Raw genomic sequence first — 18422 nt, 5'->3', positions numbered from 1 at the left:
TGCGCCCTGCAGTACAGTAGAGCCAGGGTCACCCCATAGGCACCCTGTAGTACAGTACAGTTGGGTCACCCCCCATACACGCCCTGCAGTACTTTTACAGCGGAAGTCACCCTCATATGCACCGTGCAGTACAGTGCAGCCGAGGTCACCCTTGTACACACCTTACACTATAGTACAGCCAGGGTCACCCCATACACATCCTATAGTAAAGTACAGCCAATCACTCCATATGCATCCTGCAGTACAATACGTCTTAGGTCACCCCATATGCATCCTGCAGTACAGTACAGCCGGGGTCACCCCATACGCATCCTGCAGTGCAGTACAGCCAGGTTCACCCCCCATACATGCCCTGCAGTACAGTACAGCCGGGGTCACTCTACACGTCTCCTGCAGTACAGTACAGCTGGGGTCACCCCATACTCGCCCTGCAGTACTATAGTGTTGGGGTCACTCCCATACGTGCCCTGCAGTACATTTGAGCTGGGGTCACCCCATAGGAGTCCTTCAGTACAGTACAGCCGGGTCGTCCCAATATGCGCCCTGCAGTACAGTACAGAGAGAGTCACACTCATACGCACCCTGCAGTGCAGTACAGCCGGGGTCACCCCTGTACACAACCTACAGTACAGTACAGCCGTGGTCACCCCCATACGTGCCCTGCAGTGCAGTACAGTCGGGGTCACCCCATACGCATACTTCAGGAAAGTACAGCCGGGGTCACAGCTGAACACATAGTACAGTACAGTCAGAGTCACCTCCGTACACAACCTACAGTACGGGGGTCACCCCCATTAGTACCCTGCAGTGCAGTACAGCCGGGATCACCACACGCACCCTACAGTACAGCCAGAGTCACCTCCATACACACCCTGCAGTACAGCCGGGGTCACCCCATACGCTTCCTGCAGGAAAGTATAGCCGGGGTCACCCCATATGCATTCTGCAGGAAAGTACAGCCGGGGTCACCCCTGTAACACTCTACAGTACAGCCGTGGTCACCCCATACGCGCACCGCAGTGCAGTACAGCCGGGATCGCCCCATACACATCCTGCAGTACAGTACAGCTGGAGTCACCCTCATACACACCCTGCAATACAGTACAGCTGGGGTCACTACTGTACACACCCTACAGTACAGTACAGCCGGGGGCACCCCATACGCATCCTGCAGTACAGTTGAGCCGGGGTCAACCCATAGGCACCCTGCAGTACAATACAGCGGGAGTCACCCTCATACGCACCCTGCAGTACAGTACAGCCGGGGTCACCCCTGTACACACCCTACAGTACAGTACAGCCGGGGTCACCCCCATACACAACCTACTGTACAGTACAGCCGTGGTCACCCCCATACGTTCCCTGCAGTGCAGTACGGTCGGAAACACCCCATACGCATCCTGCAGTAAAGTACTGTTGGGGTCACCCTCGTACACACCCTACATTACAGCCGTGGTCACTCCATATCTGCCCTGCAGTGCAGTACAGCCAGGATCATCCTATACTCATCCTGCAGTACATACAGTACAGCGGGAGTCACCCTCATACGCACCTTGCAATACAGTACAGCCTAGGGCACATTTGTACACACCCTACAGTACAGTACAGCCGGGGTCACCCCATATGCATCTTGCAGTGCAGTACAGCCAGGATCACCCCCATACGCACCCTGCAGTACAGTACAGCCTTGGTCACCCCATATGCATCCTGCAGTACAGTACAGCCAGGATCACCCCCATACGCACCCTGCAGTACAGTACAGCCTTGGTCACCCCCATACGTGCCCTGCAGTACAGTACAGCCTAGGCCACCCCATACGCATCCTGCAGTACAGTACAGCACAGGTCACTGTGGGGATTAAGGGATTTTGGTGTCTGAAGGGTCAGTGTGATGGCTGAGCGCTTCTCCTCCAGTAATGTCCATTATCCTGCACTGGAGAGAGTGAAGGTCCCTCTGCTCCCGCAGTCCCTTGTCTTCTGACTAAAAGCTGCTCATTACCAATGTTCACTCAACTCTCGGCAGCAAATTCATTCTCCTCCCACGAGTCCGGTGGTCGCCCAGCTCTGTCCCTTGTGGCCCCTCACAGCACAAACATAACTTGACCATTAAGCAGCTGATTTCTGCTTGACAGCTGCACGCTCAGGGGTCCGAGACTGTAAAGTTCATCCACCATATATCTAGCATTTCAATACATCTGCTCTAAAAAATGCTAGACCAACACATTGTTAATGCCCTGTAATGGACAGATGGGGTCACCCCGGAAGGTCAGTGCCCTTTAGTGGGCAGATGGGGCAACCTTGTAAGGTCAGTGCCTTGTACTGGGCAGATTGGGTCACCCCGGAGGGTCAGTGCCCTGTTCTGGGCAGATGGGGTCACCCCGGAGGGTCGGTACCCTGTACTGAATGGATGGGGTCACCATGGAAAGTCTGCCCTGTATTGGGCATATGGGGTCACCTCAGAGAGTCAGTGCCCTGTACAGTGTGGATGGGGTCACCGCGGAGGGTCACTGCCCTGTACTGGGCTTATGAGGTCAGCTCGGAGTGTCAGTAACCTATACCCAGTGGAAGGGGTCACCATGCAGAGTCAGTGCCCTGTAGAGTGTGCATGGGGTCAACTCGGAGGATTGGTGCCCTGTACTGGGTGGATGGGGTCAAATCAGAGAGTTGGTGCATGGGGTCACCTCAGAGGGTTGGTGCCCTGTACTGGGTGCATGAGGTCACTTCGGAGGTCAAGTGCCTTTTACTAGGTGTATGGGGACATTGCGGAGGGTTTTTGCCCTGTAATGGGTGCATAGAGTCACTTTAGGCTGTCAATCATGTCTCTGCTGCTTATCTCCTGTCCTATGATATTGTGATCCCATAATGGCTTTCTCAGCAGTGCCCCTCCCTTGCCAGGTTGTGCCTTCCTCCTCCTATTTATCCGCTGGCAGTTGAGCCGTGTCCCGCACTTCACATCTTTCATCTCCAGGTCTCTTCTGTATTCCTAGACTCTCTCCCAGTGGACTCCACAGTGTTGGAATGTGATTGTGAGGTGAGGTCTCTATCTGCAAGTATCTGAGTCACCGCTGCTCTCCCGTGCCTCTGTCCCTTGTTTCTCGTGTCTCTGCTCCCTCTGTTCCCCGTTCCTCTATCCCCACTGCTCCTTGTGCCTCTGTCCCCACTGCTCTCCATGCCTCTGTCCCCACTGCTCCCAGAGCCTCTGTCCCTGATGTTCCTTGTTTTTCCTCATGCCTCTGCTACCTGTATCTCTCTATCCCAGATGTTCCTCTGTCCCCAATATTCCCCGTGTCTCTGTCCCCAATGTTCTCCGTTCCGATGTTCTCCGTACCTCTGTCTGCGATGTTCCCCGCGCCTCTGCTCCCGCTGTTCCTCATGCCTCTGTTCACACTGCTTCCCGTGCCTCTGTCCCCACTGCTCCCAATGCCTCTGTCCCAGCTGCTCCCCATGCCTCTGTCCCAGCTGTTCCCCATGCCTCTGTCCCCGATGTACTCATGCCTCTGTCCCCACTGCTCCCAGCACCTCTATCCCCGATGTTCCTCGTGCCTTTATCCCCATTTTTCCTTATACCTCTGCTACCTGTATCTCTAGCCCATATGTTCCTCTGTCCCCATTATTCCCAGTGTCTCTGTCCCTTATATTCTCCGTTCCGATGTTCCCCTTGCCTCTGTCCCCGTGCCTCTGTCCCTGATGTTCCCCGTGCCTCTGTCCCTGATATTGCCCGTGCCTCTGTCCATGATGTTCCCCGTTTCCCTGTGTCTCTGTCCCTGATGTTCCCCGTTTCCCTGTGTCTCTGCCCCGATGTTCCCTGTGCCCCTGTCACTGATGTTCCTCTTACCTCTGTCCCCATGACTCTGTTCCTTATGTTCCTCATGCCTCTGCTCCTGCTGTTTCTCATGTCTCTGTCCCAACTGCTCCCCATACCTCTGTCCCAGCTGCTCCCCATGCCTCTGTCACGGCTGCTCCCCATGCCTCTGTCCCGGTTGCTCCCAGTGCCTCTGTCCCCAATGTCCCCTATGCCTCTGTCCCCACTGCTCCCAGAGCCTCTGTCCCCAATGTTCCTCATGCCTTTATCCCCGTTTTTTCCTTGTGCCTCTGCTACCTTTATCTCTATCCCAGATGTTCCTCCGTCCCCAATGTTCTCAGTTCCGATGTTCCCTGTGCCTCTGTCCCTGATGTTCCCTGTGCCCGTCTCCGATGTTCCCCTTACCTCTGTCCCCGATGTTCCCCGTGCCTATGTCCACCGTGCTTCTGTCCATGATGTTCCCCGTGCCTCTGTCCATGATGTTCCCTGTGCCTCTGTCCCTGATGTTTCTCATGCTTCTGTTCTCTGTTCCCCTTGCCTCTGTCCTCCGTATCTCTGTCCCCGATGTTCCTCGTGCCTCTGTTCCCGATGTTCCTCGTGCCTCTGTCCCCAATGTTCCTCGTGCCTATGTCCCCGATGCTCCCCTTGGCATTGTTCCCTTTGCCTCTGTGATTGATGTTTCCCGTGCCTCTGTCCCCGATGATCCTCATGCCTCTGGCCCTGATGTTCCCTGTGCCTCTGTCCCTGATGATCCCTGTGTCCCTGTCGCTGATGTTCCCTGTGCCTCCGTCCCCGATGATCCATGTGCCCCTGTGGCTGATGTTCCCCTTACCACAGCTCCCCATGCCTCTGTCCCATCTTTTCCCCATGAATCTGTTCCAGCTGCTCCACATGCCTCTGTTCTGGCTGCTCCCAGTGCCTCTGTCCCCACTGCCAGAGCCTCTGTCCCCGATGTTCCTCGTGCCGTTATCCTCATTTTGCCTTATGCCTCTGCTACTTGTATTATTATTATTATTCATATTTATAGCGCTGTTTATTCCATGGCGCTTTACATGTGAAAAAAGGGGCATACATAGACAAGTACAATAAACATGAGCAATACAAGGCACACACAAGTACAGAAGGAGAGAGGACCCTGCCCGCGAGGGCTCACAGTCTACAGGGGATGGGTGAGGATACCCTAGGAGAGGGTAGAGCTGGTCATGCGGTAGTTTAGTAGACTGAGGATCACTGCAGGTTGTAGGCTTGTCGGAAGAGGTGGGTCTTCAGGTTCATTTTGAAGGTTTCCATGGTAGGTGAGTAAGTGTGATGTGTTGGAGTAGTGAGTTCCAGAGTATGGGGGAAGCACGGGAGAAGTCTTGTATGTGGTTGTGGGAAGAAGAGATAAGAGGGGAGTAGAGAAGGAGATCTTGAGAGGATTGAAGGTTGCGTGTAGGTAAGTACCGGGAGACCATGTCACAGATGTATGGAGGAGACAGGTTGTGGATGGCTTTGTATGTCATAGTTAGGGTTTTGAACTGGAGCCTCTGGACAATAGGAAGCCAGTTAAGGGCTTGGCAGAGATGAGATGCTGGGGAATAATGGGGAGAAAGGTGGATTAGTCGGGCAGCAGAGTTTAGGATAGATTGGAGTGGTGCTAGAGGGGAGTCCAGAGAGTAGTAGGTTGCAATAGTCAAGGCGGGAGATTATGAGTACGTGCACGAGCGTTTTTGCCGTTTCTTGGTCAAGGAATGTACGGATCTGGGAAATGTTTTTGAGTTGGAGTCGGTAGGAGGAGGCAAGGGCTTGGATATGTGGCTTGAAAGAGAGGGCAGAGTCGAGTATCAGCCCGAGGCACCGAGAATGCGGGACTGGGGAAAGTGAGCAGCCATTGACATTGATGGATAGGTCAGGTAGAGGGGTAGAGTGAGATGGGGGAAAGATGATGAATTCTGTTTTGTCCATGTTCAGTTTTAGAAAGCGAGCAGAAAAGAAAGATGAAATAGCGGACAGACATTGTGGGATTTTGGTCAGTAAGGATGTGATGTCAGGTCCAGATAGGTAGATCTGCGTGTCATCGGCGTAGAGATGATACTGCAAACCGTGGGATTCTATCCTGTATCTCTATTCCTGTTGTTCCTCTGTCCCCAATATTCCCCATGTCTCTTACCTTTATATTCTCTGTTCTGATGTTCCCCATGCCTCTGTCCCCGATGTTCCCCGTGCCTCTGTCCAAGATGTTCCCTGTGCCACAGTCCCTGTTGTTCCCTGTGCCACAGTCCCTGTTGTTCCCTGTGCCATTGTCCCCGTTGTTCCCTGTGCCCCTGTCGCCAATGTTCCCTGTGCCCCTGTCGCCGATGTTCCCCTTGAATTTGTCCCCGTGCCTCTGTCCCTGATGTTCCCCGTGTCTCTGTCCCCGATGTTCCCTGTGCCCCTGTCGCTGATGTTCCCCTTACCTCTGTCCCCATGCCTCTTTCCCCGATGTTCCCCGTGCCTGTGTCCACCGTGCTTCTGCCCCTGATGTTCCCTATGCCTCTGTCCATGATGTTCCCCGTGCCTCTGTCCATGATGTTCCCCGTGCCTCTGTCCATGATGTTCCCCGTGCCTCTGTCCATGATGTTCCCCGTGCTTCTGTCCATGATGTTCCCCGTGCCTCTATCCATGATGTTCCCCTTGCCTGTCCCCCATACCTCTGTCCCCAATGTTCCTTGTGCCTCTGTCCCCAATGTTCCTTGTGCCTCTGTCCCCAATGTTCCTTGTGCCTCTGTCCCCAATGTTCCTTGTGCCTCTGTCCCCAATGTTCCTTGTGCCTCTGTCCCCAATGTTCCTTGTGCCTCTGTCCCCAATGTTCCTTGTGCCTCTGTCCCCAATGTTCCTTGTGCCTCTGTCCCCAGTGTTCCTTGTGCCTCTGTCCCCAATGTTCCTTGTGCCTCTGTCCCCAATGTTCCCCTTGGCATTGTTCCCTTTGCCTCTGTCCCTGTTGTTTCCCATGCCTCTGTCCCCAATGTTCCTTGTGCCTCTGTCCCTCATGTTCCCGATGCCTCTGTCCCCGATGTTCTTCATGCCTCTGTCGCCAATGTTCCTCGTGCCTCTACGATGTTCCCCTTGGCTTTATTCCCCGTGCCTCTGTCCATGATGTTCCCCGTACCTCTGACCCCGATGTTCCCTGAGCCCATGTCGCTGATGTTCCCCTTACCTCTGTCCTCGATGATCCCCGTGCCTGTGTCCCCCGTGCTTGCTTCTGTCCCCATGTTCCTGTCCTTGATGTTCCCATGCTTCTATCCATGATGTTCCCTGTGCCTCTGTCACTGATGTTCCCTGAGCCCGTTCCCAATGTTCCTTGTGCCGCTGTCTCTAGTGTTCCCTGAACCTCTGTCCCCAATGTTCCCTGTGCCCCTGTTGCTGATGTTCCCCTTACCTCTGTCCCCGATGTTTTCTGTGCCTGTGTCCCCTGTGCTTCTGCCCATGATGTTGCCCCATGCCTCTGTCCCTGATGTTCCCTGTTCCCCTGTCGCTGATGTTCCCTTTACCTCCATCCCCATGCCTCTGTCCCTGATGCTCTCCGTGTCTGTGTCCTCTATGTTCCTTGTGCCTCTCCCCCCGATGTTCCTCTCCCCCCGATGTTCCTCATGCCTCTGTCCCCGATGTCCCCCGTGCCTCTGTCCCTGATGTTCCCTATGCCTCTGTCCCCGATGTTTCTCGTGCCTCTGTCCCTGATGTTCCCTGCGTCTCTATCCCTCATGTTCCCTGATGTTTCTCTTGCCTTTGTCCCTGATGATCCCGATGTTCCTCGTGCCCCTGTTCCCGATGTTCCTCGTGCACCTGTTCCCGATATTTCTCATGCACCTGTTCCCGATGTTCCTCGTGCCCCTGTTCTCGATGTTCCTCATGCCACTGTTCTCGATGTTCTTCATGCCCCTGTTCTCAATGTTCCTCATGTCCTTGTGCTTGATGTTCCTCGTGCTCCTGTCCCTGATGTTCCTTGTGCCTCTGTCCTCGATGCTTCACGCCTTTCTGTATTCTCTTAGGGCCACAGACAATGAATGTGACCGAACTTGCGCCTCTGATTCTGTGAAGTTCTGCAAGTGCTGGTAAGATGGGGACATTGTGCTGATAGGAGGCATTCAGCTGGACAGAGGAGGAATAGCGCAGGCAGTGTGAGAAATATTAGTGCCAGATTATGTACGTAAAAAAGTAACTGTCCCCTCCATGTATAGCAGTGTCTCCTGGTCATCTTGACTTTCTCAGCCTGTTGAGTCGCCATATTGAAGCTGTCAATGGTGATATTAAGGTACCGTCACACTAAGCGACGCTGCAGCGATACCGACAACGATGTCGATCGCTGCAGCGTCACTGTTTGGTCGCTGGAGAGCTGTCACACAGACAGCTCTCCAGCGACCAACGATCCCGAGGTCCCCGTCACCTCTGCTTTCCGGCCGCTGTGCTCACAGACAGTGCAGAGGAGTGCAGAGAAGCACAGCGCCGGAGGACAGACAGCGGAAGGTAAGTATGAAGTGTTTGTTTTTTGTTACTTTTACGCTGGTAATCAGGGTAAACATCGGGTTACTAAGCGCGGCCCTGCGCTTAGTTACCCGATGTTTACCCTGGTTACCAGTGAAGACATCGCTGGATCGGTGTCACACACGCCGATCCAGCGATGTCAGCGGGAGATCCAGCGACGAAATAAAGTTATTATTATTATTATTATTTATTGTTATAGCGCCATTTGTTCCATGGCGCTTTACATGTGAGGAGGGGTATACATAATGAAAACAAGTACAATAATCTTAAACATTACAAGTCACAACTGGTACAGGAGGAGAGAGGACCCTGCCCGCGAAGGCTCATAATCTACAAGGGATGGGTGAGAATACAGTAGGTGAGGGTAGAGATGGTCATGCAGCGGTTTGGTCGATCAGTGGTTACTGCAGGTTGTAGGCTTGTCTGAAGAGGTGGGTCTTCAGGTTCTTTTTGAAGGTTTCGATGGTAGGCGAGAGTCTGATGTGTTGTGGTAGAGGGTTCCAGAGTAGGGGTGATACGCGAGAGAAATCTTGTATACGATTGTGGGAAGAGGAGATAAGAGGGGAGTAGAGTAGGAGATCTTGTGAGGATCGGAGGTTGCGGGTAGGTAAGTACCGGGAGACGAGGTCACAGATGTATGGAGGAGACAGGTTGTGGATGGCTTTGTACGTCATGGTTAGGGTTTTGTAGTGGAGTCTCTGGGCAATGGGGAGCCAGTGAAGGGATTGACAGAGGGGAGAGGCCGGGGAATAGCGGGGGGACAGGTGGATTAGTCGGGCAGCAGAGTTTAGAATAGATTGGAGGGGTGCGAGAGTGTTCGAGGGGAGGCCACAGAGCAGGAGGTTGCAGTAGTCAAGGCGATAGATGATGAGGGCATGAACTAGGGTTTTTGCAGATTCATGGTTGAGGAATGAACGGATTCGTGAAATATTTTTGAGTTGAAGTCGGCAGGAAGTGGAAAGGGCTTGGATATGTGGTTTGAAGGAGAGATCAGTGTCAAGGATTACCCCGAGACAGCGAGCTTGTGGGACTGGGGAGAGTGGGCAGCCGTTTACTGTAATGGATAGGTTCGTTGGGGGGGTCGCGTGAGATGGGGGAAAGATGATGAATTCTGTTTTGTCCATGTTAAGTTTCAGAAATCTAGCAGAGAAGAAGGATGAAATAGTGGACAGACATTGAGGGATTCTGGTTAGAAGGGAGGCAATATCTGGTCCAGAGATGTAGATCTGTGTGTCGTCAGCATAGAGGTGATACTGAAAGCCATGAGATTCTATGAGCTGTCCCAGGCCGAAGGTGTAAATGGAGAAGAGCAGGGGCCCTAGGACTGAACCTTGTGGGACTCCGACAGATAGGGGGCGAGGTGAGGAGGTGGTGTGTGAGTGGGAGACGCTGAATGTCCGGTCTGTTAGGTATGATGAGATCCAGGATAGGGCCAAATCTGTGATGCCAAGGGATGAGAGGGTTTGTAATAATAGGGAATGGTCCACTGTGTCAAAGGCAGCCGACAGGTCGAGGAGGAGGAGGACAGAGTAGTGTCGCTTGCTCTTGGCGGTTAAGAGGTCATTGGTGACTTTAGTTAGGGCAGTTTCGGTGGAATGGTGTAACCGGAAGCCTGATTGTAGGCGGTCAAAGAGGGAGCAAGAAGAGAGATGGGAGGACAGTTCAAGGTAGACGTGTTGTTCCAGTAGTTTTGAGGCCTGGGGAAAAGTGATATAGGGCGATAGCTAGATACAGAGGATGGGTCAAGAGAGGGCTTTTTGAGGATAGGTGTGATGGAGGCATGTTTAAAGCTTGAGGGGAAAACACCAGTTGTTAGTGATAGGTTGAAGAGATGGGTTAGGGTTGGGATGAAGATTGTGGTGAGGTTTGGGATGAGGTGGGATGGGAGTGGGTCAAGTGCACAGGTGGTGAGATGTGATCTTGAGAGTAGAGTGGAGAGTTGATCTTCTGTAATGGTGGAGAATAGTTACCCCACACTGATCCATCAGCCCCCCCATTATAGTTACCCCATACTGATCCATCAGCCCCCATTATAGTTACCCCACACTGATCCATCAGCCCCCATTAGTTATCCCATACTGATCTGTCTGTCCCCATTATAGTTACCCCATACTGATCCATCAGCCCCCATTATAGTTACCTCACACTGATCCATCAGCCCCTATTATAGTTACCCCACACTGATCCATCAGCCCCCACTATAGTTACCCCACAATGATACATCAGCCCCCCATTATAGTTACCCCACACTGATCCATCAGTCCCCCATTATAGTTACCCCACACTGATCCATCAACCCCCATTATAGTTACCCCACACTGATCCATCAGCCCACATTATAGTTACCCCACACTGATCCATTAGCCCCCCATTATAGTTACCCCACACTGATCCATCAGCCCCTCATTATAGTTACCCCACACTGATCCATCAGCCCCCATTATAGTTACCCCATACTGATCCATCAGCCCCCATTATAGTTACCCCATACTGATCCATCAGCCCCCATTAGTTATCCCATACTGATCTGTCTGTCCCCATTATAATTACCCCTCACAGATCCATCTGCCCCCATTACTGAACCCCATAATGGTTTGGCTTCCCCCATTACTGTATCCAATACTGATCTGTCTGCCCCATGTTTGGGGAATTTGTCTTAGAGAACAGAACAAATATAATGAAATACTGAGAGGAATAAATGGGAATGTGGATGGATCTGAGTTGTGAGAGTGGTGTCACTATTCTGGGTGGGGCCATTGAGTGGTGGGTGTCGTGCATACGTACCAGGGTGGGGTTATTGAATGATGGAAGTTGTGTATAAGTATCAGGGTGCGGCCATTGAGTGGTGGATGTTGTGTACACTTTTCAGGGTGGGGCTGTTGAGTGGTGGGTGTGGTGCACATTTATCAGGGTGGGGCCATTGAGTGGTGTACATTTATCAGGGAGGGGCTGATGCGTGGTGGGTATGGTGTACAAGTATCAGGGTAGGGCCATTGAGTGGTGGGTGTGGTGTACAAGTATCAGGATGGGGTCATTGAGTGGTGGGTGTGGTGTACAAGTATCAGGGTGGGGTCATTGAGTGGTGGGCGTGGTGTACAAGTATCAGGGTGGGGTCATCGAGTGGTGGGTGTGATGTACAAGTATCAGGATGGGGTCATTGAGTGGTGGGTGTGATGTACAAGTATCAGGGTGGGGTCATTGAGTGGTGGGCGTGGTGTACAAGTATCAGGGTGGGGTCATCGAGTGGTGGGCGTGGTGTACAAGTATCAGGGTGGGGTCATCGAGTGGTGGGTGTGATGTACAAGTATCAGGGTGGGGTCATTGAGTGGTGGGTGTGGTGTACAAGTATCAGGGTGGGGTCATTGAGTGGTGGGCGTGGTGTACAAGTATCAGGGTGGGGTCATCGAGTGGTGGGTGTGATGTACAAGTATCAGGGTGGGGTCACTGAGTGGTGGGTGTAGTGTACAAGTATCAGGGTGAGGTCATTGAGTGGTGGGTGTGGTGTACAAGTATCAGGATGGGGTCATTGAGTGGTGGGTGTGGTGCACAAGTATCAGGGTGAGGTCATTGAGTGGTGGGTGTGGTGTACACTTATCAGGGTGAGGTCATTGAGTGGTGGGTGTGGTGTACACTTATCTGGGTGGGGTCATTGAGTGGTGGGCATGGTGTACAAGTATCAGGGTGGGGTCATTGAGTGGTGGGCATGGTGTACAAGTATCAGGGTGGGGTCATTGAGTGGTGGGCGTGGTGTACAAGTATCAGGGTGGGGTCATTGAGTGGTGGGTGTGGTGTACAAGTATTAGGGTGGGGTCATTGAGTGGTGGGCGTGGTGTACAAGTATCAGGGTGGGGTCATTGAGTGGTGGGCGTGGTGTACAAGTATCAGGGTGGGGTCATTGAGTGGTGGGTGTGGTGTACAAGTATCAGGGTGGGGTCATTGAGTGGGGGGCGTGGTGTACAAGTATCAGGGTGGGGTCATTGAGTGGTGGGTGTGGTGTACAAGTATTAGGGTGGGGTCATTGAGTGGTGGGCGTGGTGTACAAGTATCAGGGTGGGGCCATTGAGTGGTGGGTGTGGTGTACAAGTATCAGGGTGGGGTCATTGAGTGGTGGGCGTGGTGTACAAGTATCAGGGTGGGGTGATTGAGTGGTGGGCGTGGTGTACAAGTATCAGGGTGGGGTCATTGAGTGGTGGGTGTGGTGTACAAGTATCAGGGTGGGGTCATTGAGTGGTTGGTGTGGTGTACAAGTATCAGGGTATCAGGCGTCTAGTCATCAGCTGCTCCTAACCAGCTACCACCAATAACAAAAGACTGAGTTCTGGACTTTCTTCAGCGACCAACGATCTCCCAGCAGGGGCCTGATCGTTGGTCGCTGTCACACATAACGATTTCCTTAACGATATCGTTGCTACGTCACAAAAAGCAACGATATCGTTAAGTGTGGCGGTACCTTTAGATGGCTGCAGGGTAAATGAGTTATCACCTATCCATCATGGCGGATAATACTGACTCCATTGATAAGATCATGGCTTCAGGACAACCCCGATAAATCTCAGTCTCATATCTACCAACAGTCTGCAACTATCACGATGTAACACGAGGGTCAGCAGCAACTGCTTTAAAGCCCGCTCTTCCATTCACCTGAAACCTGCAGAAAAGCAAGTTCCGGTCCTGGTCCTGGTTTAGGTCTTGGCTTACTTCCCACCCATCCCGGATTCAGCAGGAGAGTCCAGAATGTCGGGGGTATCCAGCGATGAAGCAAGAAATATGTAGCCATTCAGTCCGGTGTAACAGGCCAGATTAACCCCCCGCCCAGAATCAGGGCCGGCTCCAGGTTTTTGAGGGCCTCGGGCGAAAGAGTCTCAGTGGGCCCCCCCTTTAACACATACCACGATTCATGATCGCATATAAACACAGCCACGTAGTATATAACACAGCCCATGTAGTATATAACACACTATGTAGTATATAACAGCCCACGTAGCATATAACACAGCCACGTAGTATATAGCACAGCCACGTAGTATATAGCACAGCCCACGTATCATATAACAGCCCATATAGTATATAACACAGCCACATAGTATATAACACGGCCCACGTAGTTTATAGAACAGCCATGTAGTATACAGCACTGCCCACACAGTAGTATACATCACAGCCCACACAGTAGTATATAGCACAGCCCACGTAGTATATAGCAGCCCAGCCCACGTAGTATATAGCAGCCCGGCCCACGTAGTATATAGCAGCCCATGTAGTATATAGCAGCCCATGTAGTATATAGCAGCCCACATAGTATATAGCAGCCCACGTAGTATATAGCAGCCCAGCCCACGTAGTATATAGCAGCCCATGTAGTATATAGCAGTCAATGTAGTATATAGCAGCCCACGTAGCATATAGCAGCCCATGTAGTATATAGCACAGCCCATGTAGTATATAGCAGCCCAGCCCACGTAGTATATAGCAGCCCACGTAGTATATAGCAGCCCAGCCCACGTAGTATATAGCAGCCCACGTAGTATATAGCAGCCCACGTAGTATATAGCAGCCCAGCCCACGTAGTATATAGCAGCCCAGCCCACGTAGTATATAGCAGCCCAGCCCACGTAGTATATAGCAGCCCAGCCCACATAGTATATAGCAGCGCAGCCCATGTAGTATATTGCAGCCCGCGTAGTATATAGCAGCCCAGCCCACGTAGTATATAGCAGCCCAGCTGCCCATGTAGTATATAGCAGCGCCACTCACTCAGGCACTGGTAGGAACTCCTCCGGAATCTGCCTCATAAGTTCAGCAGCACTGCAGCCAGCCAGGGGCGGAGATCAGAGCAGAGAATGTGCTCTCTCCGTCCACAAACAATGTCACACTGGCTGCCTTCTCTTAACCCCTATGTGCCTGCCTGGCTGCACTGACTGAGTGAGAAGATGCTTGTGTCAGAGCTGGCACATAGGGGTTAAGAGAACGCAGCCAGCAGTGACTTTGTGGGCGGAGAGAGCATGTTCTCCTGCTTTGCTCTCCCAGCTGTATCTATGACAGCGTGAGTGCCCCCCCCTCTCTCTCTAGGGCCCCAGCATTTGCCCAGGTGCGCCGGGTGCTGACGCCGGCCCTGCCCAGAATATACCCGGGGTTAAAGTGGCCTAGGCCAGATTATATCCCGGGTATATTCTGGCCTAGCCCAAACTATACCCCGGGGTACAAATTGGACTAGTTCAGTTTATACCCTCCAGGTCAGAATATACCCCAGCTACTGTAGATCAGATTTTTCAGACTTTTGAGAACCATTGAGTGACATTCTTAATAACGGGGCCCCAGGCAGCACACAGGGCCCCAGGCAGCACGCATGGGGCCCCAGGCAGTACGCATGGGGCCCCAGGCAGAGCACAGGGGCCACAGGCAGCGCACGGGGCCCCAAGTAGCGCACAGGGGCCCCAGGCAGTGCACAGGGCCCCAGGCAGCACACTGGGCCCCAGGCAGCACACAGGGGCCCCAGGCAGCTCACGGGGCCCCAGGCAGCACACGGGGCCCCAGGCAGCACACGGGGCCCCAGGCAGACCACAGGAGCTCCAGGCAGCGCACAGGGGCCCCAGGCAGCACACGGGCCCCAGGCAGCGCACATGGCCCCAGGCAGCGCACAGGGGCCCCAGGTAGTGCAGGGGGGCCCCAGGCAGCACATGGGGCCCCAAGCAGCGCACAGGGGCCCCAGGCAGTGCACAAGACCCCATGCAGCACATGAGGTCCCAGGCAGCGCACAGGGCCCCAGGCAGCACACGGGGCCCCAGGCAACACACGAGGTCCCAGGCAGCGCACAGGACTCCCAAGCAGCACACGAGGTCCCAGGCATCACACAGGGGCCCCAGGCAGCACACGGGGCCCCAGGCAACACACGAGGTCCCAGGCAGCACACAGGGGCCCCAGGCAGCTCACGGGGCCCCAGGCAGCACACGGGGCCCCAGGCAGCACATGGGGCTCCAGGCAGCGCACAGGGGCCCCAGGCAGCACACATGGCCCCAGGCAGCGCACAGGGGCCCCAGGCAGCACACGGGGCCCCAGGCAGAGCACAGGGGCCCCAGGCAGCGCACATTGCACAGGAGCCCTAGACATCTTAGGCTAGTTTCACATTTGCGCACGGCTGTGTATGCTCTTAGTGAAGCCCCGCCCACTTCCGCGCCCGCCTGTTAAGCTCCGCCCAGGTACGCATGCTGCCTGCATACCCTATCTTTATCATTACCTGCGGATGTTTGCGTCCGCATGCGTTGTTTTGACGATTCAGTGAATGCAAGAAAATCCAACTTGTTGCCTTCGCTGCGGGTTGCAGCACCGTCAAAAGAATGTGGGCGGAGCTTAACCGGCGGGGCGCAGCAGTGGTCAAGGCTTCACTGAGAGCGTACGCATGCGCACGGCTGTACGCAAATGTGAAACAGGATTGAGTGATATACTCAAGAGCAGGGCCCCAGACATCGCAAAGGGGGTCCCAGACAGCGTACAGTGGGTCCGAGATAGCGCACAGGGGGTCCCAGACAGCGCACAGGGGACATGCGCTCTGTCTATTTCCCCCCCTTGCGCGCTATCTCTTACCCCCTTGCTCACTGTCTCTGCCCCCCTGTGGGCTGCCTGGGGTCCTGTAGGCTGCCTGGGGCTCCTGTGTGCTGCCTGGAGCCCTGTGTGCTGCCTGGAGCCCTGTGTGCTGCCTGGGGCCCTATGGGCTGCCTGGGGTCCCTGTGGGCTGCTTGGGGTCCTGTGCGCTGCCTGGGGCCCCGTGCGCTTCCTGTGGCCTCTGTGCTCTGCCTGGGGCCCCGTGCTCTGCCTGGGGCCTCTCTGTGCTGCCTGGGGCGGTGCGCTGCCTGGGGCCACTGTGCGCTGCCTGGGGCCCTGTGTTCTGCCAGGGGCCCCGTGTGCTTCCTGAGGCCCCTGTGCACTGCCTTCAGCCCTGTGGGCTGCCTGGTGCTCCTGTGGACTGCCTGGAGCTCTGTGTGCTGCCTGTGGCCCTATTGGCTGCCTGGGGTCCCTGTGGGCTGCCTGGGGTCATGTGCGCTGCCTGGGGCCCCATGCGCTTCCTGTGGCCCCTGTGCTCTGCCTGGGGCCTCTCTGTGCTGCCTGGGGCCCTAAGTCTTCTGGGTAATTTCGCAATGCATCGCCAGGAACGGAAGATGGCGGCAGGCGCGAGCAGATCGTCGGACTACGGAGGGTGAGAATAGTAGGTTTTTTGTTTTTTTATTATTTTTAACATTAGATTTTTTTACTATTGATGCCGCATAGGCAGCATCAATAGGAAAAGGTTGGGGACACACAGGGTTCATAGCAGCGGTTACGGAGTGCATTACCCGTGGCATAACGCGGTCCGTTACCGCCGGCATTAACCCTGTGTGAGCGGTGACTGGAGGGGAGTATGTGGGCGCCGGGCACTGACTGCGGGGAGTAAGGAGCGGCCATTTTCTTCCGGACTGTGCCCGTCGCTGATTGGTCGTGGCTGTTTTGCCGCGACCAATCAGCGACTTAATTTCCATGACAGACAGAGGCCGCGACCAATGAATATCCGTGACAGAAAGACAGACAGACAGACGGAAGTGACCCTTAGACAATTATATAGTAGATAGCAATTGTAATGGGTAACAGTTTAACCCCTTCAAGACCTTGCCCTTTTTTCGGTTTTGCGTTTTCGTTTTTCGCTTCCCTCCTTCCCAGAGGCATAACTTTTTTATTTTTCCGTCAATATGACCATGTGAGGGCTTATTTTTTGCGGGACAAGTTGTACTTTTGAATGACATCATTGGTTTTACCATGTTGTGTACTAGAAACCGGGAAAAAAAATTCCAAATGCGATGAAATTGCAAAAAAAGTGCAATCCCACACTTTTGTTTGGCTTTTTTGCTAGGTTCACTAAATGCTAAAACTGACTTGCCATTTTGATTCTCCAGGTCATTACGAGTTCATAGACATCAAACATGTATAGGTTCCGTTTTATGTAAGTGGTAAAAACATTCAAAACTTTGCTAAAAAAAAAATAAATTGCACAATTTTCCGATACCCGTAGCATCCCCATTTTTTCATGATCTGGGGTCAGGTGAGGGCTTATTTTTTGCGTGCCGAGATGTCGTTTTTAATGATACCCTTTTGGTGCAGATATGTTCTTTTGATCGCCCGTTATTACATTTTAATGATATGTCATAGCGACCAAAAAAAACGTAATTCTGGCTTTTTGAATTTTTTTCTCGATACGCCGTTTAATGATCGGGTTAATCCTTTTTTTTTATTGATGGATCAGGCGATTCTGAACTCGGTGATACCAAATATGTGTAGGTTTGATTTTTTTTTTATTGTTTTATTTTGAATGGGCGAGAAGGGGGTGATTTAAACTTTTTTATTTTTTTCATATTTTTAAAACATTTTTTTTTTACTTTTGCCATGCTTCAATAGCCTCAATGGGAGGCTAGAAGCTGGCACAATTGGATTGGCTCTGCTACATAGGAGCGATTGTCACATTGCCCCTATGTAGTAGATTTACTGCATTGCTATGAGCGCCGACCACATGATCGGGGGTCAGCGATGCGTCGGCATGACCACCTGAGGTCTCCTTGACCACCCGTCAAGGAGACCTCAGATTGTCATGCCGACGCATCGCTGACCCCCGATCATGTGACGGGGTCGGCGATGTGCTCATTTTCGGCCCGATGGCCGGAAACGGTAGTTAAATGCCGCTGTCAGCATTTGACAGCGGCATTTAACTTGTTAATAGTGGCGGGTGATTCGCGATTTCACCCTCTGCTATTGCGGGCACATGTCAGCTGTTCAAAACAGCTGACATGTCCCGGCTTTGATGCGGGCTCACCGCCGGAGCCCGCATCAAAGCAGGGGATCTGACCTCCGCAGTACTAGTATGGCGGAGGTCGTGAAGGGGTTAATAAATAGAAGCTCCTGAACAAGAACCCTATAATCGAAAGGGGCAATGTCTGGGGCCACAAATCTGGAATGCTGGACTAAGAAAATGCTGTGCATAATCTGTGGCACAACACCTAAGTTCATAGCCTAGGAAAAAATCACAGGATCCACCATTTACAATAGGTGATGTCACAGCTCACCCCCTCTCCCTTCTGTACAATGACTGATAACACAGGATT

At 53.1% G+C, this 18422-nt stretch overlaps 1 protein-coding gene across 1 annotated transcript in view; it reads left to right on the top strand.

Annotated features, from left to right (window-relative positions):
• Positions 1–2950: 2950 nt before the first annotated feature.
• Positions 2951–18422, top strand: part of ESRRB (estrogen related receptor beta) — a 54046-nt gene continuing 38574 nt past the window's right edge. Inside the window, exons 1-2 of the mRNA XM_069736072.1 lie at positions 2951–3030; positions 7809–7871. The gene's annotated coding sequence lies outside the window, so the exon portion shown is untranslated. The remainder of the gene's footprint in view (positions 3031–7808; positions 7872–18422) is intronic.

This window comes from Ranitomeya imitator, chromosome 1 (genome assembly GCF_032444005.1).
Source record: "Ranitomeya imitator isolate aRanImi1 chromosome 1, aRanImi1.pri, whole genome shotgun sequence".
Taxonomy (NCBI): domain Eukaryota; kingdom Metazoa; phylum Chordata; class Amphibia; order Anura; family Dendrobatidae; genus Ranitomeya; species Ranitomeya imitator.
The sequence above is the reverse complement of the archived record's forward strand: the minus strand, read 5'-3'. Positions and strand labels throughout refer to the sequence as shown.